The sequence below is a fragment of the Anastrepha obliqua genome, chromosome 3, assembly GCF_027943255.1.
Source record: "Anastrepha obliqua isolate idAnaObli1 chromosome 3, idAnaObli1_1.0, whole genome shotgun sequence".
In the NCBI taxonomy this organism is placed as follows: domain Eukaryota; kingdom Metazoa; phylum Arthropoda; class Insecta; order Diptera; family Tephritidae; genus Anastrepha; species Anastrepha obliqua.
In genome coordinates, this window is record NC_072894.1 from 115549139 (window position 1) to 115576269 (window position 27131).

Here is a 27131-nt window from a genome sequence, read left to right on the forward strand (position 1 = left end):
CCAAATTTTTCATCGATTTCATTCAACCGTACGAATCTTCCGTCCATTTCGTGAAATAGTCGATTAACTGTTTCTCTCAAGACCCTTTTCATTTCTTCGATGGCACTTAAACCTGCATCAATCGAAATCTCACCATCCATATTTTGTGATTCTTCTTCGGCGTCTTTCAGTTGCAACGCCCCATTTTTGACACAAAACTATCTCTTCCTCTAGTGCACTTACTCGAACTGTATACTTACCGAAATGTTGGCTCCTTATACAATTTTTACCTTTATGTGACTCACAATCAAACCATTCAACTATATTTCACTGTATTGAGAATAAGGGGATGAAAAACACTGAGCGAAGACTATGTTTACTCCAGAAGGACTGTCACGTAGCAAGTTGGTTGCATGCAAAGACGTAAAATGCCCAGAAGAGGGGCGGTCCTTTGCCTCCCACCTCGGTGTTTTCTCTCGTTCGCACATACTGCTTTCTCCGTCGCGCTTGCGCTCCTTCACGCTGTTCGATGTTTTTCGAGTCACCGGCAGGCAGTCATAAGCTAAACCGGCTTTGACTTTAAACAGCGTAGAGGGGCGCGGACAGTATACTAGTACGTTTCAGTTTTTCTCGCAGCGAGTATACAGATTACAGAGTCGGCTATCCTGACTTCTTGCATCTTTATTTAAAACTGAAGATCAAGATCGCGATTTGAATACATTGAATATACAAAGTTGACGTGTCACTTTGCAGAAAATAACTAAAACTTCACTATATACAAATAATTATTATTTACTCTCAAAAGTGTAGTTACGAAAATTAATTTAAAAGAATTTCCCTATATTTGAGACAGTAGGAGAGCTATGTATGCAAAGCTCTATAATCACAGCCATTTAAAATACAGTCGACTCTCGTTAATTTGAAATTCGAGAGACTCTTCAATGGTTAAATTTCAAGGGCCGGTATTGAATGTAAACCACGCCTAAACGTCAAGTTCTTTTCTGCATTTTATTTCACATTTTTCAGTTTCAGACTAACTCAATTTGAGCCATGGAAAGATACATAATCAAGCAACGCGTTAAAGTTATTCAGGCTTATTATGGAAACGGGCGTTCAAATCAAAATGCATATCGCGCACTTCATCTTCAGTGATAAGGAACCTTTTCACCTCAGTGGATTCGTCAATAAGCAGAATTGCCGCATTTAGGCAAATGATAATCTAAGAGTGATTGCCGAAAAACCAATCCACCCACAAAGAGTGACTGTTTGGTGCGGTTTATGGGCCGGCGGCATAATTGGGCCGTATTTTTTCCAAATTGAGGCCTGTCAGGCAGTTACTGTGAATAGTGTTCGCTATAGTGAGATGATAAACAACTTTTTATGGCCCGAATTGGAAGATATGGATGTGGACGATATGTGGTTTTAACAGGACGGTGCCACTTGTCACACAGCTAATGAAACAATGGCTCTTTTGCGCGAAAAATTTGATGGCCGAATTATCTCACGTCGTGGCGATGTCAATTGGCCGCCAAGATCATGTGATTTGACACCGTTGGACTTCTTTCTTTGGGGTTATTTGAAAGAAAAGGTGTACGTTGATAAGCCAGCAACAATTGAAGAGCTAAAGGATGAGATAATTCGGCACATTAATGGCATAGAATCTCAACTATGCCTCAGCGTCATCGAAAATTTGGACCATCGGATGGAGGTGTGCCGCCGAGACCGCGGCGGCCACTTGACCAATATTTTGTTCTATACGTAATTTAGCTATACCAGTATTATCATAAAAAAAGAAATGACAATAATTTCTTAAAAAAATTGTATTTTATTCAAAATCTACACCGGCCCTTGAAACTTAATCACCCTTTATTACGAATTATCGAGTGTTTGAAATATTAAATGGTTCAAAATGTTTGAGAGAAAATAAATAACTTAATTAACTGCTATTGTTTTACATATCCATAATGTGAATTAATTGAAACCGTAGGTCCCTCCATTTGTGGAACAACATCAAGACGCACACCACAAATAAGAGGAGGAGCTCGGCCAAACACCTAACAGAAGTGTACGCGCCAATTATTTATTTATTTTTTTTTTTGATGTGAATTAATTAATCTTTGAAAAGAACTCAATAATACGGGGTTACTGCGAGGCACATTGTTGCTACTCAGACTTTTCAATAATTTTTTTAGGGAGAAAAAGTGCCTGATATGCCGTTTCATTAGTTTCGTTTTGTAAACAAAAGCTTTGCTAGTTATCGAATGATGAGGCTCTTGCTAGCTTAACTGACACCTCTGTCAGAGGTTCTGATGTATCGTCTTCATCTTCATCGTAGCTTTTTTCATTCACATTTGTCGCAGATAAAATTTCGCCATCGGTTAGTGATCCTGAGACAGCAACATCTTCATCTACTTGAACATAGTCAGAAAAACTCACACCGCTGATGTGAACTACTGGTACCATTGATGGTTCTTCATCATTCATATTTTTTTGCGAATCGTCCTAATCTTCTTTTACGAAACCCGAGTTTTTGAAGCAGTGAAAATCGTTAGGGCTGTTACAGCTCCTCATGCCTTTGTCAAGCAGTAAAATAACTGTCGGAACCGTGATATTTGTAGCTGTCTGCTTATCGAGAGATTCCAAAACGATCTTAACAATTTCTTTGCGATACAATTTCTTTAAATTATGGATGATCACTTGGTCCAATAATTGCAGTTTGGAAGTTGGATTTGGCGGCAAGAAGTAGAGTTCTACGTTGGACAATGTAGAAGGATTGTTGTGGACAGTACAATTGTCTAAAAATAGTAAAGTTTTTCTCTTTTGCCGTTTCATGTTTCCATTAACTGTTAAAACTAATTGTTAAAAGGTTCTGTTGTCCTCCAAGCTTTTTTGTTAGCACAGTAATCAGTAGGAAACGATTTCAGTCCTTTAAAACATCGCGGTTTCATTAATTTCTCTATTACTAAGGGCTTAAGTTTTTCCAATCCATTTATATTTACTGCAAGTAGAACTGTCAACCTCTCCTTACTATGAGTTTCCCCTCCATGACACTTTTCAGCTTTAAAAGCGTCTTGTCCGGTAAGCATTTGCTAAAGAGGCCAGTTTCATCAGTATTGAAAATGTCTCGGGCATCATAGTTTTCTATCAGTGTCTTCAATTTATCATGGGAAACTGAGCAAACAGCATCATTAACAGTGCCACTTTCTCCACAAACTTTTTTAAAAACGACTCCATTCCTCCTTTTGACATTTTTTAAGCCACCCTTCACTTGCCGCAAAGTTTTCTAATATATGTTTAGAGTAGACGCGAACTCTTTTGCCTATTCCCTTAACAAAATTCCGCTAATAGATACTTTTGGTCCTCCACACTCTCTAAACCAAATGACCAGGCTTTCTTCCAGACGAGGAAATTCACCTTTAGTTGCCCTTTTTCATGCTCCAGCAGTTTGAGCAGCAGTAACTTTCGCCTTGTTCTTTATTATGGTTGAGAGAGTACTGAGAGGAATCTTAAATTCTTTTGCAACATCGCTTTTTTTCTCACCTCCGTCTACCATTTACACTTTTTAGGACTTATAGCGATTCGTGCGAAAGCGTGCGTCACAGGGTGCCTATGTTTTATGCGTAACACGTAACCACGTACAGTTAAGGTATTTTCAGGGGAGTCCCAAAATTCAAAGTTCTTACTGACACACCAAGAAACTTTGAAAATTTGAATTGTCGAGTGTTTGACCATATGAGTTCGAATTACCGCGTCGTAGCAAAGATTTTTTCGTTCGAATTAACGAGTGCATAAAAGTGTATGGACATAATTCAAAATATAAAGAGAGTTTGTAGGGACTAGTGATAACTTAATGAGGAATTAATGAGAGGTTCGAAATATCGCAGGTTTGAATTAGCGAGAGTCGACTGTATGTTGCATCAAAATGTATGTTGCACCAAAATGCCCTAAACGAAAACTTCTACAAATTGGGCACATGCCTATGACGTGTTGGAGGTTTCTGGGGTCATTTACGTTGCAAACTGTGCAGGAGGTAGAATTCGGTACATTCGTCAAAGGCCTCGCATTTAGATTAAGAAGAGTTCCTCTTACACAAGAAATTAAGCTAATAACGTAGGCAGACAAATCATCACTGAAATATTTAATATCTCCAAGCGCTAAGTTAGCCTACAAATCGTGTGATGCTGATGTAACAGCAGAGTCCAGTAAAGCCGAAAGTTTTGTTTTTCTGAAGATAATCTAAAAACGAACTAGTGAACACAGACAAGGACTCATTAATAAAGGCATCAAAGCCTCAATATTTGATATTGACGAGATACCTTTCCACTTTTATACCCAATGAGCGCCGAGGCACGCATAATAAAATATCGGAAGATAAAGTACATAAGTGCTTCGATGTGAATTTTATAATACGGAGTATTTGATAGCGGAGTTGCATTGGTAGCGATTTTAGTATCAGCAAGCTTCAAGTTTAAATGATTCGTATAAGATAGTTTGTACTGGGTTGCCCATATTCGACGGATCCATGTGTTTTTTTTCTAAATCAAAGAAAAACACAATTTTTTTGATGTTGACGATAATAATCACTTTATTTAGTTCAAGTAGCTTTATTGACTTTTTGAATATGATATCTCTCAAATGGCCGCCTTGAGCCTGTACGGCGTATTGTGCCCGTTTTGCAGCATTTTCCATAGTTTTAGCTAACACTTCTTCTATGGTCTTTGGCTCATTAATATAAACCTTTGATTTTAAATATCCCCACAAGAAGAAGGCAGGTGGCGTTAAATCGGGCGAACGCGGTGGCCAGTCAAAATCACCATTTTTCGACATTAAACGACGAGGAAACAATTTTTCCAAAAAATCGATTGTGGTGCGAGCTGTGTGTGGTGGAGCGCCGTCTTGTTGAAACCAAAACTGCCTCATATGCTTTCGACGAATAATTGGCATCACAAAAGTGGTTATCATATCGCGATAACGCTCCTGATTGACGGTAGTGAAGATGGTCAAGCTATCTTCATTTTCGAAGAAAAACATTTTCGCACTAACGCCGCACCAAACAGTGACTTTTTCGTCGTAAAGAAGTACCTCTTGAATTTCGTGGGGATTTTCAGTGGCGTAAATACGACAATTTTGCTTGTTTACCGTCCCATTCAATAAGATGATGGCGGACATGATGATTTTGTTCCAAAATTGCTCGTCATTTTCAGCCATTTCAATGACTCTTTGGGCCCATTCCCATCGACGAGGCTTGTCCGCAGGCAACAATCTTTGCGTCAATTGAATCTTATACGGGAAGAAATGCAAATCAATGCAGATAATTCGTTGTAAAGTGGTCCGAGCAATACTCAACTGCTGAGAACGGCGATTTTGGGATGTCTTTGGCGACGCCTTGGTCGGTTTCTATTTGGCCTCTTTGGATTAGAAAGAGTATCACCAGTCGAAAACCTTTCGTACAAACTTTTAATGATGTTCTTAGAAGGCGCACTTTTCACATTATTTAATTTTTTATACGCACGTTGAGTTTTCACAATTGACTTCTTTTGTTGAATGTAAATTTCAACAATTTGGGAGCGCTCGGGTGGTTCACATTCAACATCGGCCCTTAAAATTTAACCACCCTTTATATCTATGAATTATAATTTAATAATAAATTAGCAACAAAGAAAAATAAATATTGAAAACATCATAAGTATTCCAAAAAACAAACAACAAAAAAACAAAAAAAGTGTACGATTTTCAGTGGCCTTACTGTACTTGTAGACGTATATAGTTTTATACCAACATATCTAAGGAGTAAAATCAACTACTTTATTTATACATCCATATGTTCGCCTGTAAATGTATGTATGTAAATTCAAATTTTAAATATTTGCCTTAGCGTCCCCCACACGTCCTTGTGTCGGCTTTCTTCTTTGTGCTGCTTACGCGCCGTCTTCTGGATGTTCATTTATTATTTGTTTATGCTGCTTAAAGGTAAATGACACTTCTGTCCCGGGTGAATTCTTTTGAAAAGCACGTTCCAGTGGCTGACTAAGCCATTTATCATTGGAAATGCTGTTAGAATTTGCTTTTTAAATTCCTTGCTTTGACCTTCGGTAGCTTTATTATCTTGGTGTTATTTAAAAAAGTCAGTGTTTTTGAGTAAATCTTAATTAAGAGAGGTTTGCCAGCATATATGTACCTATGATAGTCATGTCTTGGCGAGGAATTTAACTATGAAATTTACCGAATTTCCTATTGCTATCCAAGGAAAGATGCCGTCAGGAAAACTGTCAGTTTATTTATATAAATTTAATCTATGGAAATACAAGTTTCTTAGTGAAAGCACCAACATTATTACAAAAAATTAGTAAGGTAAAAGATCAAAAATAACAGTTCAAAGTATCATAAAACAATACGTAAAACAAATTTCAATGTTAAGTCAGTGTAAAAGCATTTTATGATAATCTAGAAGAAGAACTTAACGAAATAAATAACTGCGCAAACTGGTAGAGTTTTGCAAAAAAGATACGAGCGGCAAAAGCGAGTTTGAAAAGAAAAAACATAATCGCTGAAAATCAGGCAGGGTTTGGAAAAAATCACTCAATATCAACTGTCGGCATTTTTCCATATGAAATTTGCAGAAAAAAGAAAGCGGCCCATGACACAATTCCTAGAAACCTCTTGATCCACAAGTTACATAATCTGAGTATTTCCACTAAGTTGGAAAGTTTCATTGAAAATATTTATAAAAGTATTGTACAATTTCAGTTGTGCGGACTGGTGACACTTGTGCAAGTCAAATAAATTTACAATTTCAGCCGGAGGATGTTTTTTATCACCTTTGCTTTCATCCATTTAAATGACTTACATTATATCTTAGGAGGGGGAATTGTATAATTTCGTTCTATTTTTTGCTGCGTCCCACTCGAGGGCTATGGCGCCAATTCTAACTCAGGTTAGTATCGTGCGAAACTTTCCCGTAAACGCAACCAAAGAGAAATGAGTGAGAAATACTCGAAGCGTTTTGAGGCGGTATTTTTATGCACGCATTCGAAAGGGCCGAAATTATCTGACGCCAGGGCTGGAAAACTGATTAAAAAATCAAACCCACTGCTCTCAGAAAAACACATTGAGAAACAACAAAACAAGAAAATGGCGCCACATTAGTGGACTGAGCTTCCCAGTCCCCATACGCTAACCCCATTGAAAATGTGACGGGAATTATGAAAACGCATCTTACCGGAAATCCAGTCCACGATTTAAGGCAACTAGGGCATCAGTTGCACAATCTGGCCCTGTTTGTTGACGAGTTACTCAAAAAAGCTGGCTCAAACCATGCCGAGAAGACGTCAGGCTATACTCGACTCGAGACTACACGGCTTATTGAGTAATTGCGACTACTTTCATGTAAAAAACTTTAAATATATGTACATGTAATGAGCCTCCCCGTGCGGAGCGTCTGCCAAGCGATCAACCGAATCGGCTGGTGGGAGAAAATGATCGTTGGAGCTTCCCCTTCCACTAGAAACCGGTCCCAGTTCGCTGCCAACAGCGGTGCAGTCAACATCGCTCCGCGCGTGAAAGCTGTTTTAAAAGTGTGCTAGGATTTTGCAGTGGCGAAAATGCAGCGATCGTTGGAGCAACGTGCTGATCATCTTTCTCGACTCTCGAGGCATCGTCCACAAGGAGTTTGTATCTCTAGGAAGCACTGTAAACGCGGGATTTCACAAAGAAGTGCTCCTTCGGCTGAAAAACCGCGTCGCCCGGGTTCGGCCCGACCTCGTCAACTATTGGACTTTTCATCACGACAATGCGCCGGCGCATACCGCCTTCCTCTGCGCCGCTGCTGTCCCCTCCGGACTTTTTCTTGTTCCCGCGCCTTGAAAGAAAGCTGAAGGGGAGGCGCTTCGACTCCATCGAGGCGATCCAAAAAACTGTGACAGCCGAATTGAACGCGATTCCGGCGGATGAGTTTAAAAAATGTTTCCTGCAGTGGAAGGACCGCTACCAGCAGTGTATTGACGCTCAAGGGTCCTATTTTGAAGAATATTAGTTGTATAAGCTAAAAGATTTAATAAAACTGCTTAAAAAATAAGGCTCATTACTTTTCAATCAAACCCTGTATATCTTTTATATTTTATGAATAAATGCGGTTCCTTTTTTCTGACAAAGACGGTAGTTTCGTTTTCTGACAACGCTGAAAAATAAAAATAAAAAAGTCATTCAATAATAATCTTATTGTAATGTCAAAAACATGCAAGTTAACCTGGCTAAGTCAGCTATAATGGTTTTTCGACGAGATGATGATGGGTTAGCGGAAAGTGAAAAATTGATATTTAGAGAGAAGAATATACCGATAATAATAAAATAAATATATAAAATTAGCACAAAAGCCTTGTTTAAAAAACTACGTAGAGAACAGGAATTATATAGCAAAGCATAGGTCAAATGCAGCTTAAAGGACTTTTCTAACCAAAGGTAAAATAAAGCTAGCTGCGTAATGTAAACTATTTTTTGGTGTCAGTAGAGCGATACAAAGTTAGGCGGCGCAAGTATGTGTATGAGAGAACAACACTTTGAACAGAGCTTTCTTACAGTCAAATGCTTGCGCAGTATAAATTTAAACTGTTCTTTGGATTACCTTACCATGTCAGCTTACTCACGTCATGATTTTGTGGACTTTTTTGATGTTTTCTAGTGTTACTTTCTCAATTGGACGTCCACTGCCTTGTGTAATCATCGTTTTATTGTAGTCTCTAATGGAGCGTTGTCCCCATAACACTGTTCAAGCCATTGCTTTGCTTCAACTGTATGCTATTTTTCCCCATCAAGAAGCAGCGCAAAATTAAAACACGAATTTCTTTTTGATCCATTGGTTTGAAAATAACAAAAGTAGTGTCACTCTTAGCACAATAACTCACGAACTAATGAATAGAATATCATGAAATTTTAACAGCTGTCGTTTTAAGGTTAGTACTAACTGAGAAAGAGGTGAATCCAATAAAACTAGTGCCATCTATGTGTTAGGCACGGGACTTTTCAGCCCATGTGCTGGTTTTGCGGGGATACTAAATTCAGATATCACGACACATAAGCAACTTATTTTCGGGCTGTCTTATGAGGCTTTAAAATCGAGGAAAAAATGGTATGTGTTGGTTCTCCTTTCATGGGTATTTTCTAAGACTTGACTTATTGCGAGTATCTGGATTTGTAAAGTGAACGGCATTAAAAACATGTACTTCTTTCAACCAAAAAAAATTTTTTTTTTTTTTTATTGACAATTGTATTTATAGTTAACTATAAAATACAAAAAAAAAAGCTATGGCTACTGTGGCCTTAAGCTAAAATTTTTTTTATTTTTAACTATTTTTATTCAATATTTCGAGTTAATTTGCTTCTTAATAATCAGTATTTATATATATATTAAATTCTGTGATTGTAATGCCGGGATCGTAAAAATCAAAAAAATTGGCATCCCTAGTAAACCTATCTATATATATGTGTATATGTGTGTGCATATATTTTTCGCGAAAAAGGAAATTAAATGCTGCTGGTTTTTCATTGTTTATAAGCATGTGGCTTTTCCACCAACACTTGCGCATACATTGTTCTTCATACTCGTATGGGAGCGTACCCATAAACTTGCGTTCACTGCACGTTCGTCACATTTTGATTCAATTTAACTACACCACTTGCAATTTGCCGCATGAGCTTTCACTTTGACGATATCAACGACGGTGATCAACGCCAAGCAGCTACTTACTATGGAACTTTAACTTTGTATGAATTCTTACCGCCTCGAGCTGGCTGGGCTCTCCACCGCTCATTGGCTTTGGTTATCCCGTGGAATTTTCACGTTTCACGCATTGCATAAATATGTAACAATATTTATTCGTATTTTGGTGTGAGGTAAAAAAACAATAAAAAAAAACAACAGAGAAAAAAAAAACAAAGTTGTTATGGATCCATGAAAACTTATTTTTAAATGCGCATACACATGCACGAGTATACCTAAGTATATACATTTTTATGTGCTTATATATTTGTATATGTGTTTGTGTACATGTATGATGCAATCAGTAGTTATGTTGTTAGTGGTAGAGCGGAAAAATGAAATTGTCAGTTTGTCCCGCGGCATAATTGCCTCATTACAAGTACAGCTCAGGTCATGCAGGATGCGGATAGCAGGAAAGCTGTCATCAACTTTTAATGACCATCGAACCAGAGTTTGACTTGTAGTGGTTGCAAACGGGCATGCATACCTATGCGAGGTGGGGCTATTAATTAACGAGACTGAAGCTGCTATAGTAGAAGACCAGTAAAACATAATGCCAAAGCCTGTCAACTGTTTAGCTCACGATATCTCTTTCGAATGCACATCGTCCCTCTCTCGCTTCTGTAAACAAATCAGTATAACCATAATTATCGTTTGCATGGGCCTGACAAACGTTAAGTGGCAAGCATGATAGATTATTAAGTCTGGCCAATCTGCTATATATATGTATATGTTGTATATATTTTCCCGAGGCTCTTAGATGGAGCATAGGGTCTCAATAAATAAATTATAATTAATTTTATCTAAGGCTAAACATTTAATTTCGTTCCACGCACGGCCTGCTTTCCTTGCTTCTGCGTCGACCTGACGCCTGCACGTATTGGCTGGTCTCCCACGTCTGCGGCTGCCTTGGGGGTTCCAATCCAGTGCTGTTCTTGTTATGTCATCATGGGGCTTTCTCAACGTGTGACCGATCCATTTCCACTTACGGCGTTGAATTTCTATGTGGACTGGTGTTTGCTTGGTCACGATCCAAAGATCAGCGTTACTAATAACCTGGCGCATAATCTTGCGTAGGCAACGATTAAGAAAGGCTTGCAGCGACTGTAGAACACATGCCGATATGTTCCAAGTTTCACACCCATACAACACTACGGATTTCACGTTGGCATTGAAAATCTTGAGATTGGTATGCCTGGAGATGTGAGACGCTCTCCACAACTTATCCCGCATGCCAAACGCAGTGCATCCCTTGGATATACGGTTACGTATGTCAGCTGCTGACCCGCCGGTTTTGGAGATAATGCTCCCCAGATAGCAGAATTCATCCACATCTTCCAGGGGTGTGGCGGTAATCTTGCAATCTTGCGATTCGCTGGTGTTGATGCGCATAACTTTAGTCTTCGCGATATTGATTTTTAGTCCAGTTTGTGCTGCGGCCTCGCTCACCGCATGAAGTTTTGCTGATATGTGCGAATATTTATGCGACAGCAGACATATGTCGTCAGCATAGTCTAAATCATCCAGGTGGCCACGTATACCTCAGGATATGCCGCACAGGCTTGCCGCATTACTAAATCCAGAACTAAATTGAAAAGCACCGGAGATAGTAAGCAACCCTGCCTCACACCGGTTTGCACCTCGACCCCGTTACTTAGAACGTTTTCGTGTTTAACGCGACAGCAAGCGCCCGCGTACAGCTCTTTGATGATATTGATTATTTTTTCAGGCACTCCTTTGCAGGCGAAAGCTTTCTCGAAGTCGATGAAGCATAAATAAAGAGGCGTCCACCACTCTACTGACTGCTCCGCGATTACTCGCAAGGTGTTAACATGATCAATGTGGCCGAAAGCCGGCTTGCTCCTTGCGAAACCCCTGCATCAATGAGTTGGATAGCCTTTTGTGAATTATGTGAGCTATAACTTTGTTTATCATACTTAAAATGGTGATCCTCTCCAGGAGAGATCCCAACACTTATTGCTTATGGCAATGTGGTTGATTTGATTTTCCGTGACTCGGTCTGGTGATGTCCATGTCGCCTTGTGAATACGCTTGTGGCAGAAGAGCGTACCCCCTATAACAAGGTTATGGTCGGCGCAAAGCTCTGTAAATAATTGACCATTCTCCGCGAGAGTGCCCAGGCCGGCTGGCCCATCGTTCTCTCGCGGCCCCGGTTGCTAGTGCCTACTTGTGCATTCATGTCACCCATTAGGATGAATATGTCGCCTTTGGAGATATCACTCATTGTTTTTGCTGAACTGCTGTAGAACGCATCCTTGGCTCCCATATCCGCAACATTCATAGGAGCGTAGCACTGCACGATCGTCATCTTTCTTGCTCTTGTGCGCAACCTTATCGAGATGATTCTGTCAGAGTGTGCTTTCCATTCTAAAAGAGCATCTGCCGCTGACTTTGAGAGGAGAAAACCGACACCATTCTCTCTTCTTTGACTTGCATGGTTAGTGGAAAATAAGAGTTTATCGCCTGTTGTGGTTGTAATTTCACCCGAATCGGCCCATCTAATTTTGCACAACCCGAGCAGCAGGAGTCGGTAACGTTGAAACTCCTTACACAATTGCGAAAGCTAAGTTGGTTCAAGCAGTGAGCGCACGTTCCATGTTCCTATTCGTAATCCTTGTGTCATGCTGAAGGTCGTCATCGGTTTGTTGGAGTCCTTATTAATTTCTTTGTTTTTTTGTGGTTTCTGTAATCCATTAATTTAAGATGAGTAGGGGATTGGCCTTCTGCATCCGAGCCTGGATCCGGGGCTGCCGGTCTGCCTCTAGGCGGGCTATGATGGAACAAAAAATGTGCGTGTAACTTCGGCTGCCACGTCCGGGTACTCTGTAGTAGAATTCTGCCTGCCAAGGGTGTGCCGATTTTTTTCGTATATCTCCAAGAAAATCTAAGTTTTGTCGCATACAAACTGCGTTTATGACCCCAGTGACGTCAGCCAATCAACCCCACACCTTCTGAATTCTTTTCGCCATGTTAAGTGTAACGAATGGAAGACCTGGCGATTAGGCCACGCTTCTATACTACATATTATGAGTGGTTGTAATCAAGAAATATACCACTGTTTCCCTAAACCCACTTTCAACAGGCTCTTCAAGACTAACATCTCGTCAAGAAGGGAGTAGCCAATAAAAGGACCATGGAGAAGAGAGGAAAGAAATCTTACACGGAGGATCGAAACTAGAAAATAAATAAGGTTATGGAGTTTTTTCAAAAGAATTAAGATTAGAATTATCGGTTCGACTTCCGAACTACTGTAGCATTTATCAGGCTGAAGTCTTAGCCATGAAAGAGGTAATTGCGTATCTTAACACAGACGCCGTAACAAGAACTACGAAAAATGTCTTCTCGGACAGCCAGGCGGCCATCAAACCAGTGGAAGCAGTTATACCAAGATCAAAGTTTGCTCAGTAATGCCTGGTAGCTCTAAGTGATATTAGCTCCGTCTTCAAGGCCAATCTTATATGGGCTGTGGGACATAGAGAGATTGAAGGAAATTGCTGAGAACTATGAGCTAGCCAGAAAGGGTACTAACCTTCCACTGCTTGAAAACAGAGGCAAAAGGATAAAAAATAATATTCTTCAGGAAGCCGATGGGTCATGAATAGAAGAAAATACCTATGTTACAACCAGGCTAATTTGGCTGCAAATAGATAAGAAAAGGTCAGAAGTCCCAACGTGTCAAGAGAGAAAATCTCGAAAGTCTTGGCTAGTCTCACCGGTCATTGGCTGTTAGGTAGGCACTCTTCTAAGCTAAGAGTATTTTCTCATGAATACTGCACACATTTTAGAGACGAAAAAGAGGAAGAAATTGTAATCTGTAATTGTTCAACCTTAGTTAGGAGTAAAACGAGGTTGTTAAAAATATATTTTTTTGATTATCTTAAGGCACTGTTTGGTGTTGCAGATGCACTAAATATTATTCTTAACATTTTACCAATAGAGCAGTACGGTAAGCAAACAGCTGCCAAAGCAACTCTCAGACTAAGAGAAATCGACCCATTCAGAACGTACCAAAGAGGGCACTCCTCAATTTTAGAACAATTCCCCTGCATTCCCAGCACAACGGATTTCTGTAGGACCAAGGACATCAATTTCGATAAATCCTTTGTCACAGTATTTCCTTCCAAAGAGGAATGGGATAACGGGCTCATTGTCAACCAAGTAGGCGGAGGGGTCTACTCCGACAAACTCGGAGTATGCCAATCATTTCGCTTGCCTGATCATTGCAGTGTATTTCAGGCGGAAGTCACTGCCATAAAAGAGGGACTTAAAGAGATAAAAACGAGAGTATTATCCGCAAATGAAGTCTTCATTTACTCGGACAGTCAAGCAGCAATAAAAGCGCTGGAATCAAAAACACACTCGTCAAAAACAGTTCTAGAATGTTTTAAACTACTAGATGACGTATCTAAGCGCTACAAGGTGCACCTTATCTGGGTACCAGGCCACAGAAACATTGCAGGAAATTGTAAGGCGGATGAACTTGCAAGAACCGGTACAACGCTCGGTCTCGAACCGGATAAGGCGCTGATACCCATGCCCATAGCCACTTGTAAATTACTTATAGACAGGGAAACCATCAAAAAGGTAAATACAATCTGGCAAAACCTCACAACATGCGAACTAAGTAGACAGACATGGCCGAACTGGAACAGCGGTCGATCGAAGATCTTGCTAAGATTCAACAGAGAATCTATAAGAAAAATGATAGGTGCTTTAACTGGTCATTGTTTAATAGGCAGCCACGCTAGAAGGTTAGGACTCCCTTACTTCGATTTCTGTAGAAGCTGTCTTAATACAGAAGAAGAGGAAACAGTCAGAAACCTTTTATGTGAGTGTGAAAGCCTAGCTATGAGAAGGCTGCGTACTCTCGATACAGCATTTCTAACCGATGTAGCGGACATAGAACATCTAAAACTAACGAAGCTCTGCTCGTTTATTAAAGCAACCGGATGGTTTGAAAAGGAACACGTAGAGTAAGGATAAGCTCCAGTGGTATCACAATGGACCTGCCGAAGGTCTAAGTGTGTCTTGCGACAACCACCCTACCTACCTACCTTGGTGTTGGGATAAACCTATCATACGCTTCACAAGAGCGCCTAAATGGGTACATGATACCCACAGACCTACATGGTCTCAGTGAGTTAGCTATTTCATTCTTTTTGCCCGATCTTTTGTTAAGCAACTTGTAACAGTTTTGCTTCTAAGTTGAAATTTGCATTGAAATGAACGTCATTTGAATTCGCTGGAGCTATGAAAAGGCAACGTTATGAAAAGGCTGATTGAAGAAGAGTTCGTGTACTTTTTCAAATAATAGCAGATTCGTGTGGCGCACTGTAGGATTAGCAGAATAAACGCCAATCTCCTTATTTGATAGCCACACCTCGCATACTTACCTACCTATATACGCAACTAACGAAGTTTTGTCTGTTTATTAGACTTTATTTCATAAATCGTAATTCATTAGTAGACATTCGCCTACCAATGTTTAATTAGTTGACGCATCCGTGACTATAAAACGACTGGGAAAATAATTTCAGTTGCTTTTACGCTACATTTTATGCTTCCGAATGATAGACACCTACGCAGGGTTGCCGGGAATGTCGTCCTTGTTACTTAAAGCTATTTCTGATTATATGCCATAATTTGCGAAATATTTAATTTCAAAGTTATTTCATGTTTTTTTGTTTTTGCTTCTATGCATACTTTTTTAATTCTACTCCAAGGGTACAATTTTTTTGGGTTTTAGTAAAAGATAAGTAAACTAATTAAAACGCGCAATATTACTTGAACCAAGCACTGACAGTTAAAAATGTCTGCTTCTGCGTAGCCGGATTACGGTCTCAACTAGGCGTGGGTAAAATTTCGTAATAAGAAAAGGGTTTGAAGGATACGGACTAAAGTCAAAAAATTAACAAGGAACATTTTTTTATTTATTACAATTTGTTCCCGACATGACTGTCTATTGGCTGGTTGCTTAAAGAGGTGAGTCATCCAATATCCAACTAGCGCTATCGCACCATTATGTTGCCACTTCCTCGGTACCCAGTTGATTAACTTTTATTTACAGCATGACTATATCCAATCTGTGCGGTTTAAGAACCTTTTTAGGTTGTTGACGTCTAAGCCAGACAGTTGCTCGAGACTCTCGAACAGCGGTTTGCCCAGGGTTAACATTCAGTCCTTCCATAGGGCAGGACATTCACAGAGGAAATAGAAGATTGTTTCCTTTTTCTCCGGTTGTTTACAACTGTGACAGTATGTGTTGTGAGGGATGCCCATTTTGGCGGCTTGTTCTCCGTTAGACCAGAAGCCAGTTATGACTGCCGTTAGTCTCCAGACCTCCCGGCATTTCATGTTTATCAACGTCGACGATTGCTTGAGTTTGTAGGTGAGCCATAACGTTCTGCTAATTTTGTATTTCGTCTGGTCTTTCCTTCTACAATCCGCGATTCGGAGGTATTTTAGGGAAATTGTACTCTTGGCGGCACTTGACGGTGTGAATACCGATTCTGCAAGAGCGTTATTCATGGCAGATCCCCCTCCAGCCACTTCATCTCCTTTTTCATTTCCTTCAATGTTCCGATGTCCCGGGATCCAGATTAAGGTAACTTTATGGTTTTCACTCAAGGTGGTAAGGCTATTCCCACTGTGTTCCACTGCTTTAGAGGTTGTTATAGCCGCACCCAGTGCTTGGATTGCAGCTTGGCTATTCGAAAGAATAGCGATATTGCCCGTGATTGTCTATACTCCTGATAAAAAAATTATCAGCATTTTCCTTAATCTACTTCTTATGACGCTTGCTCTTAGATGCTGCCTCATTTCGCCAGCCGCGTCAAGTACTTTTTGGGCAATCTCCATTATCGATCGGAGTCATCTTGAAGATTTACATATAGAATAACTATTAGGAAAGTCAGTGTTGCGCTAGTTCTTATTAGAGTTTTAGCTTTTCGGACAGTAGGTACTTGAAGAAAAATTACTTTAAACATCGCATTCTTAACCGATTTCATGTCAAGTGATTCAAGTATTTTGGAGATTGCCGTCGTATATAGTATAATAAGCAGTAAATTATTCGAAGTATTATAATACAAAAAAAAAATGACGTAACAATTAAAGTTATTTATGTTATTTATAAATTTATCTATATATGTATTTCACAGTATGGCAATACTGAACTATTTTCCCGTATTCAAGAATTTTCCTAAATCAAGCGCACTTAGTTCCTCTCACTTATAAATAGTTCGGTTTGCTCTGGAATGAAGGGTATCTACCAAAAAGTAATTCCTGTTAAGAGGGAGGTGAGTACAACTTTGACATACACTTGCCGACCTTGATCGCTATGCTGTGATGTGGGTCTACTTATTATTATTATTTCTCTAATAGCTCATTTTCTACTACATACAATCCCACATGACCGCTATTTGACCACTCCCCCACATTTGGAGGCTATTTGTCTGTTTTGATTTATCGATTAAACAAAAGTATTTATCTAATATACCGACTGCATTTACGTTTGTTGTTCCAGAAGCAAAAAAAAAATAGTATTATAAAAACTCTAGAGCAGAAAATTATGGTATCAGATGTCGTTTACTATTTACCTGTAAGTGAGAGTTTCTTTTAGAAAAAAAGTTAAGTATTTTTAGTCTGACACTTTCTGCAATATCGGAAAACTTGATTATTAGAGGGTACGTCGTGTTGCTAAGTTCTGAAATAAAAATTGTAAAATGAATACGCGAAATTTGATATTACGATTGTAGGTTTGACATTTTAAGCGGTAATTATATTCAAAAATTTTGTTATTCGAGTGCTGCTTGAGTTGTGTGCGGTTACTTGGCACATTCATTTTTGCCAAAATCGAAGTAAAACAAGAAGATTTTCGCGCAATGAATTTCTATGACTTTCAATGTGACACAAATATGGGGAAGATTTATTTTTACATTAAGAATTTTTTACCCCATATTTTTAAAATTGTATTGTTTTTATTTCATTTAATTTTCAACAACAGTTTGATGATCAACTCGCTTCGACTTTCGGTGATGAGGCACCATCTGTGATGTGACTATCGCTCGATTGGTGTAAAGCAGGGCTGGGCATAGTGCACTAAATAATTCGTGCAATAAGCGGATAGTTAAAACACTGAAAACATTTAGATTTAGTCATAATGAAACCCTAATTTTAACCACCACAAAAAAATTAGTGGTAGCGCAAAATGCCCCGCCCTGGTGTAAAGAAATATTCAAACGCATGGAAAAGTTTATAAATTTTCATGGGCAGTATTTTGACGAAAAATGAAGAAGTTTACAGTTAAAAATATTTATTTACTTTTACTTGTAAATTTCAAAACTTAGGTAGCAACCCTCCTATTATTATATTTTTTTAAATTTTCTTTTACACGCATTTTCATCTTTAAAACAACTTAAAAAAATGTTGTACTTAAGATTCGAAATTTCGGAGTTCTGGAATCGAAAGTTCAAGTTCGAAAATGAGAAACGAATTTGCTGCAAAGCTTCGATACCATTTTTCTTATAAAGGGTGGTTAAATTTCCAGGGCCGAATGTGAACTACACCTAAACGTCAACGACATCGTTGGACTTCTCTCTTTGGGGTTATTTGAAAGAAAATACGTCGATAAGTGTACATCAATAAGCCAGCAACAATTGAAGAGCTAAAGGATGAGATATTTCGGCACATTAAAGGCATAGAACCCCAATTATGCATCAGCGTCATTGAAAATTTGGACCATCGGATGGCCGTGTGCCACCGAAGCCGCAGCGGCAATTTGGCCGATATTTTATTTTATACATAATTGAGTCATACCAGTATTATCATAATAAAGAGAAATGACAATAATGTCTTAAACTATACTTAAACTATTTGCATTTGGTGGTTTTTGGAGATGTTCCGCCGAGGCCGCGGAGGCCATTTGGCCGATATTTTGTTCCGTGCGTAATTGAGCCATATCAGTATTATTATAATAAAGGGAAATGATAATAATTTCTTAAAAAAATTGTATTTTATTGAAAATCAACACCGGTCCTTGAAACTTAACCACCCTTTACAACTTCCACCCTATGCAAATTTTTCAATTTTGAGCTAACAGGTTGAACTCTTTAACCTATGAAAATTCCATGCCATACCAAAACATATTTCAGTAGATTTAGGCGGATGGTGACTGAATGAGGATTACAAGCATTTACAGAAATTTGAATTACGAAAGAAGCGTTCAATAAGCCACTAGTCGCAGCTAATTTGGTTTATTTATTTTCCTTATATCCCAATATCTCAATAGGAAATATGCACTTTTTGAAAATTTTTTTGAACTTTTCATTTTAATTTCCTTATTTATTTAAATTAAAAATTGTACTAGTATAGTAACCCTGAAAAAAATTAACTTCCGAAAATTTCCGAAAATTAAAAAAAAAATAAATAAATGAAATAAAAAAAAAACTCTACCTATTTTTTTAAGAACACTGAAAACTCCACTAAATTAAAAAAATCTATTCAATTTTTTTAAAATTAGAAAGAGGAAAAATTTAATTAATTTCAGTTTTAATTTCATTTCACAAATGTCCAAAAACTGATATTCTGTGTTAAAATAAAAAAAAATTTACTAATATAGGGACTTTATTATTTCGAGAGACCTTGGAAACCCCGCTAAATTAAACACAAAAAACATTAAAAGTCAGAAATCAAAACAATTTTCTTTACTTACAAAAAAAATCTGACTATTTTTGCTGAGGAACTTGAAGACTCCACTTAATTAAAGAAAACTACAAAAATAAAAAAAAAAATGTATCCACGTCCTTTTTATTTTGATTTCATTGAATCAAATGTTTGAAAATTCAACAGAGAAAAAATTTAATTCATTTCCATTTAAGTTTACCTTTCTAAATGTCCAAAAAATTATAATCTATGCTACATCAACAAAACATAGTGACCTTATTATTTATGGAGTTCAGGATCTCCCTAAATTAAAAAAATAGGAATAATAAAATAATAATAAAATAAAAGAAATAATAGGAAACCAAAAGAAATTTTCTTTATAGAGACACCGAAAACATCCCAAAACTCAAAACACTGTTTGAACTAAATACAAAAAAAATTGTATCTATTTTTTAGCAACATTTAAAAAAAACGGTTCAAAATCTGAAAATACAAAAACGTTTAACTATTTTTTATAGCTACCACAAAAATCCTCCAACATTAAAAAAAAGTGTAAAAATCAATAACAAAAAAAAATATTTTTCATGGGAACCCTGAAAGCCTATAAAATTTAAAAAAACAAATTTTAAAATCACAAAAAAAAAACGTTATATATTTTTTACAGGAACCCCGAAAACCCTCCTAAATTTAAAAAATGTTAAAAATCAGAAATTTTTTTTTCCTTTTTTGCCTTGTTTTAGGGACCCCGAAAACTTCTCCATAAAAACAAATTAAATGAACTGTAAAAACTTAAACTTATTTTGCATAGGAACACTGAAAAATCTCCCTAAATTTAAAAAATGCTGAAAAGCAGAGACTGCAAAAAAGTTTAACTATTTTTTGAAGGGGCCACAAAAATCCTGCAAAATTCAAAAATAAAAGAAACTTTTAAAAATCAATAACAAAACAAATTTAACTATTTTTTATAGGCACCTTAAAAAATGCAAAATTTAAGAAAACATTAAAAATCAAATACAAAAATTTAGCTTTTCTTTATAACCTTAGGGTGACCCTCCAAAACCCAAAAAAGAAATTAACAGAACCAATAACAAATTTTAACTATTTTCTAAAGGCAACACAAAAACCCTCCAAAATTAAAAAAAAATAAAAAATCAATAACAAAAAAATGTCAACCATTTTTTACAGGGACCACAAAAACCCTCTAAAAACTGTCAAATCAAATACAAAAAAAAAAACACTTAATATTTTTAATAAGCACCCTGAAAACTCGACTAAATAAAAAAATTAAAAATAAAATGAAAAATGTTTCTAGCCGACTCCGAACAACAGATATTTTTATGAGGATATTTTTCAAGGCAGAAATACACTCGGAGGTTTGCCATTGCCTGCCGAGGGGCGACCGCTATTAGAGAAGGGCGATCGCTTTAAGTATTTAATAAGCAAAAAAAAGGAAAAAATAGGTGTTCAATATTTTTCACCATAGAGCACATTTAAGGCGTAGGGTCAAGAATTTGTTTTTTTGGCAATCTCTATGCACCATCTAAAATGTCCAAGATTCGAGGCCTATAAGCAGCAAGTGATTATAGTGTGAAATTTTTAGAAGGATATTTCCAGTACTTTCGATTTTACAGCCGTTACACCTAATTAATGGCATAGAACCTCAATTATGCCTCACCGTCATCGAAAATTTGGACCATCGGATGGAGGAAGGCCGCCGTGGTCGGGGCGGCCATTTAGCCGATAATTGAGCTTTACCAATGTTATCATAATAAAAAGAAATGACAATAATTTCCTAAAAAAATTGTATTTTATTCAAAATCAACACCGGCCCTTGAAATTTAACTACCCTTTATATAGGAATTCGTTAGTTGTTAGTTTAAAACAATTATGTAATTTTCAACTAAATACTTATTGCTTCGATACCTCAATAGTTTCAATCTCAAACATAAACTTATTCGCCGTGATAAGTGAAAAATTAAATTTTATTGCCATAAGCGGGAAGCTGACTATCTATTCGAGATTTTTTTCAATTTTCTTTCAGTATTTATAGCATTTATAAGTGAGAAATACTGTATATGCTCACACATAGCGCGTGCATGCTCCTTTTGCCTCAACATCTTCTGCCTAACTTAACTTATTTTTCAATTTCGTATTTAAAATCGATTTCTTGCTTTCTTTTTAATTTTTGTTGTATCCGTGGTTTTTTTTTGTTTTTGTTCATCACGTCGGCAATTCTTATCTGTGCATATTGCAAAATCGGAACTAAGCCAAAGAATTGGGAGTAGGCAAGCGAAAATTCGCCTGACTGCCTGCTCGATGTGCTGGCAGCAGCTGCGGTTCAGTGAAATTTCCGCCATTTCAAAAAGATAAAATCAGTTAAGGCACCTTTTTTGAAAACTGTTTTAGTGGAAATGTTTAGCAAAATGTGTTTTGTTCACGTCAGCTGCACCTGTCCATACTCATTTTAGGTAGTTTGGCCATATTTTATATCCTAACGGCTATGGATATTCCTCGCCTGCTTTTATTTAGTGCATTTTTTATGGAAGACGATATTAGCAACTGATTGCCTAAAAAGGCATACATATAAAACAGAAAGTAGCCACACAACAAAGTACCCAACTAGTAAGCCAACAGGCCAGCAAACCAGCAAACCAACAGACCACTTATCTAACCGTCAAAAACACTCAGTCGACCCAACAAATTTTACATTCACCCAATTGATCACCTAAACATCCATTCATTCTGCTCGTCGCACCCTCTCTTTCTCTCTCCGTCACGCTTTTGAAACCACGCGCATTTGCAGCACCCATTTATAGCGCCGTGGACCGCACCCATTCGTTCATGCATCAATATGAAACCTTGACCACTCATCACCCTCCCCTACGCGTGCCATAATTTTGCTGTTTCCCTTTTCAACTAAGTTTTATGATCCGCTGAATTTCACGCATTAAGTATTCACACAGAAACAAAAAAATTTTCTTATATTATTTTGCGGTTTTTCTCTGGTAACTGTAAATGTACATATTTGGAAATGTTTGTTATGTAATAAAATTGTAATAATTAATTAAGAGCTTTAGCGGTGTATGCTGTATAAAACGGGTGTTTTTTTAGGCTTTTAGAATTTGCGAATAGCATTTCAATCCATTCATTGCCATTCAAAGACAATCATTGACCCTGTCCAAAAATTCGTTCATGCCGACGTTGTTAATTTCTAATGATTTCTGAAGCGTGTATTTTACATCGTATTTGTCTTACGTCTAACCGCATTTATCATTTATATCAATTATGGTAGTAGCCCGGTGTGACGGGTTCAAAAATCGATTTTTTTTTATATTTTTCGGAAGAAAAACATCTTAAAAATATACCATAAAATTTTCAGACAGAAATTTTACAAATTTTTAAAGTTATAACTAAATAAGAGAGCGCGCCGTAGTGTGTATGAAAGCGTGTGACACGCCAGCAGCAGCTGTTGTCGAAACTTTAAACGCGTTTTTCTCAAAACCATGTTTTCGAGATTTCGGGGAATCACTGACTCAAAACTATTCAACCGATTTGGCTAAAAATTTAACCCGTTATTCTAGACACACATATCTAGATCCCGGACCTTTAAAACATTTAATTTTTTAATAACAAACTATTTAATTTAAACAATTTATGAAGGAAAAAAATATAGATTTTGAGAACTTTTTTCACAAGTCCGCCATTTTGTTTTTGTTTTTTTATTTTTATGTATATTTTAAGTTCGGGACCTAAAATAAAGTCTGCAAAATAATAATCTCTTTGAATTTTTTATTTCAGATGACTTTGGAAGGCTGTGTGTTTCCCCGAAACAACTCATCTTTTTTTTAAGGCATCCACTTTGACGTTAAAAATTTTAAACAAATTAATATAAAATAAACTTAAAAAACTTTTTTTATATACTTCAAAACACCAATAAAACCAGGTAAAAACTTTAAAACGATCGCATTTTATTTTCTTTTTAAAAAAGATTCATGAAAAAACGTCGAAATTTCGGTCGTTACACCGGACTACTACTTTATGTCCCACTGACGCCCTTTGTGCTAGTTTCAGACTATCGCATCATCGGACAATATTTTTTGTCTGGCGCGATAACCCTTAAGCGTTTTTGGCCGAGCTTAACGAAGCGCTCCAGTCGTTTCTTCCTCCTTCTTACCGTCACCAGGTGGAAACATGAAGTGAAGCCAATACCTTCTCCATTTGATCTTTCCCACGCAAAGGGGATTTCTCCTGCCTCTGCTACCCCTGCCTCTGTACCACATCGAATAATGGCTGATTTATAATAATAATTCTAATAATTGGCGCTTAGTCTCTTTATTGAGTATTTCGCCGAGGTCCTTGCCTTATTAGAATTAGAATGTGACGTAAAACTACGGTATTGACCGCTTTTATACTGATTTTTCAAAAGCGTTCAATAAAGTACCGCATACAATTTTAATAGATAAACTTCTATTTCTGGGCTTTCACTCAGTTTTCTTAGGGTGGCTGCGATCGTACTCATGTAATAGACAAGCAAGTATGTACAAAGTGAAATTCAAAATTAATAAGACTGGCGTCATACAAATGATTTTGAAGGCGTCATCTATTTAATGAGCTAGTGCGCTGGAAGTTACATCCCCAGACGACTTCCATTGAACGCTTGGTGACATTCGGTTCAGTGCAAGCGAAGTTATTGCGTCTAAAGTGTCAGTAGGTTTGCGTGATCGGTACAAAAATGAGTTTCGAACAAAGAGCTAGTATGCAATTTTGTTTCAAATTCGGTAAAACGTTTACCGAAACATTTGAATTGATGAAATACGTTTATGGCGATGATTATCTATAGCGTGCCAAAGTTCATGAGTGGTTTACATGTTTCAGAGATAGTTGTAAGGACATAAATGACAATGAAAATCAGTAATTACCGAACACTCCATCGCAATTGTTCGTAAATGTATCAAAAATGAATTGAAATCATCGTTGAAATTCATGGAATCGGAGTTGAATATGTCCGAAACATCGATTTATCGCATTTTAACTGATCGGTTGGGCTTAAGAAAGGTCTGTGCACGTTTCATTCCGCATAAGTGAACTGAGGACCAAAAATTGCTCAGAATTCAACATTCGAAAGACCCCATAAAAGAGGTGAGAAAAGACGAGAATTTCCTTTACAACATTGTGACTGGTGATGAAACGTGGTGTTTCCAACATGAACCAGAAACTAAGCGTCATAGTGCCGAATGGAAAGCCGCAGATGAGCCACCACCCAAAAGCTCGCGTTTGGAGGATTCAAAAATCAAGTCGAGCTCATTTGGTTTTACGATTCCAAGGGAATTGTCCACAAGGAGTTTGTGCCAATGGACCAAACCATCAATGCAATTTTCTATCTTGGCGTTTTGAAACGCTTGCTGCATTGCGTTCGTCGATTTTGCCCTGAATACCGCGAAGGAGGAAGCTAGCACTAATGTCATGATAATGCACTACCTCATCGATCCACTCTTGTGACAGATTTTTTGACTAGAAATCGCTTTTTTACCATCAATCTCTTACCGTATTCACCTGATATGACTCCCTGTGACTTCTACCTGTTCGGAAAATTTCATTTGGCCATGAAAGGAAAACGTTTTGCATCTGTAGAGGCCATCCAAAGGGCTTGTACCGACAACCTGACGGGCATTCCGGTCAATGACCTGAAAAACTCTTTCGAAAAACTTTTAGATCGCGCAGAATAGTGTATCGAGGCCAGAGGAAACTATTTTGAATAAATAAATTTGAAGTTATCGGAACAAAGCTCCTGTCGTTTCTATTTAACATCAGTCTTGTTTATTTTGGACTTCACCTTTTATTTAAACTAAAAGAAATATTTATCACAAGTAAAGAACTATCGGCACATTTGATGTCGAAAAAGATATATAAAGGGTGGTTAAGTTTTAAGGGCCGGTATTGATTTTGAATTAAATACAATGTTTTTACGAAATTATTGTCATTTATCTTTATTATGGTAATATTGATATGGCCCAATTATGTATAGAACAAAATATTGGCCAAATGGCCACCGCAGCCTCGGCGACACACCTTCATCCGATGGTCCAAATTTTCGATGGCGCTGAGGCATAATTGAGGTTCTATGCCGTTAATGTGCCGAATTATCTCATCCTTTAGCTCTTGAATTGTTGCTGGCTTATCGATGTTCCCTTTCCTTACCTGTCACCTTTTCATTCAAATAACTCCAAAGAAAGAAGTCCAATGGTGAAAAATCACATGATCTTGGCAGCCAATTGACATCGCCGCGACGTGAGATTATTCGGCCATCAAATTTTTCGCGCAAAAGAGCCATTGTTTCGTTAGCTGTGTGACAAGTTGCACCGTCCTGTTGAAACCATATATCGTCCACATTCATATCTTCCAATTCGGGGCATAAAAAGTTCGTTATCATCTCACCATAGCGAACACTATTTACAGTAACTGCCTGACCGGCCCCATTTTGGAAAAAATACGGCCCAATGATGCCGCCGGCCCATAAACCAAACGGTCACTATTTGTGGGTGCATTGGTTCTTCGGCAATCACTCTTGGATTATCATTCGGACAAATGCGTCAATTCTGCTTATTCACGAATCCACTGAGGTGACAATGTGCCTCATCACTGAAGACGATTTTCTTCGAAAATTGGTCATTCACTGTTGCCATTTCCTGCCATATCTCCTACAGACCCGGTTTGCTCAAACTTTTGCACAATTTTTCCGATTGTATGCACATTTTTTTTCATGGTGCAAGATCAAGGGGTTTTCTTTCCACAAATTGGGCCGTTTCCTATGGATATTCTCTCTTAAACGTCGCATAACTTACAAATAATATTCCTTATTTACCGTAAAACCATTTGGAATGACCTCCGAGTGCCTAATACCTGCATAACCAAAGAAAACGATAAGCTTAGCTTTCACTTTTGATCAACTTTGATGTGGTTTTTTGGGTCTAGACTCATGTGAATAGCGCCATTCAGCCACATCAGCTGCCTGTTGACCAGTGTGCATTGCAAACTTATATACCCACGTCTCATCACCTGTTATGATGCGCTGGAATGGGGTATTGTTTGGGTATGAATTTACTTGCTCAAGCATGTCTTCAGCCACCTTCTTCCGATTAAATTTTTGAAAAAAATTCAACTCTCTTGGAACGAGTCGAGCCGCCACGCGTCTCTTGCCTAATTGATGGTGTAAAATGTTGCGAATTGATTCGTGCGATACGCTCAGGTCACGAGCTACCTCCCTCAAGCTTGAGTGATGGTTTTTCAGCACTATTGGCTTGACTTTGTCGACGTTTTCCTCCGTTGAAGACGTTGATGGGCCACCAGATCGGGTCAAATTTTCCACGAATTCTCGGCCCTCTGCAAAAGCATTGTATCACTCGAAGGCCCATTTTTTTTTATAAAGCACACTCGCCATAGGCTTTCTACAACATTTTCAATGATTCGGCACACGAAATCCCGTTCAGAACACAAAATTTAAGACAAATTCTATGTTCGATATTTTTATCCATAAGGAATGGCGAAGTGCACCTGCGGTTGACTGATATAATTAAATGCCAAAAACAAGCAAATTCACAGATCACGTTCAAGCTCTGCGGCACTATTGAGGACAGTCGTATTAAAATTCCAGCAAAAAATAAAATTGAGACACGCACTTTTTAAATGAACAATTCCCGATATTGTTTTCGCAGAACGT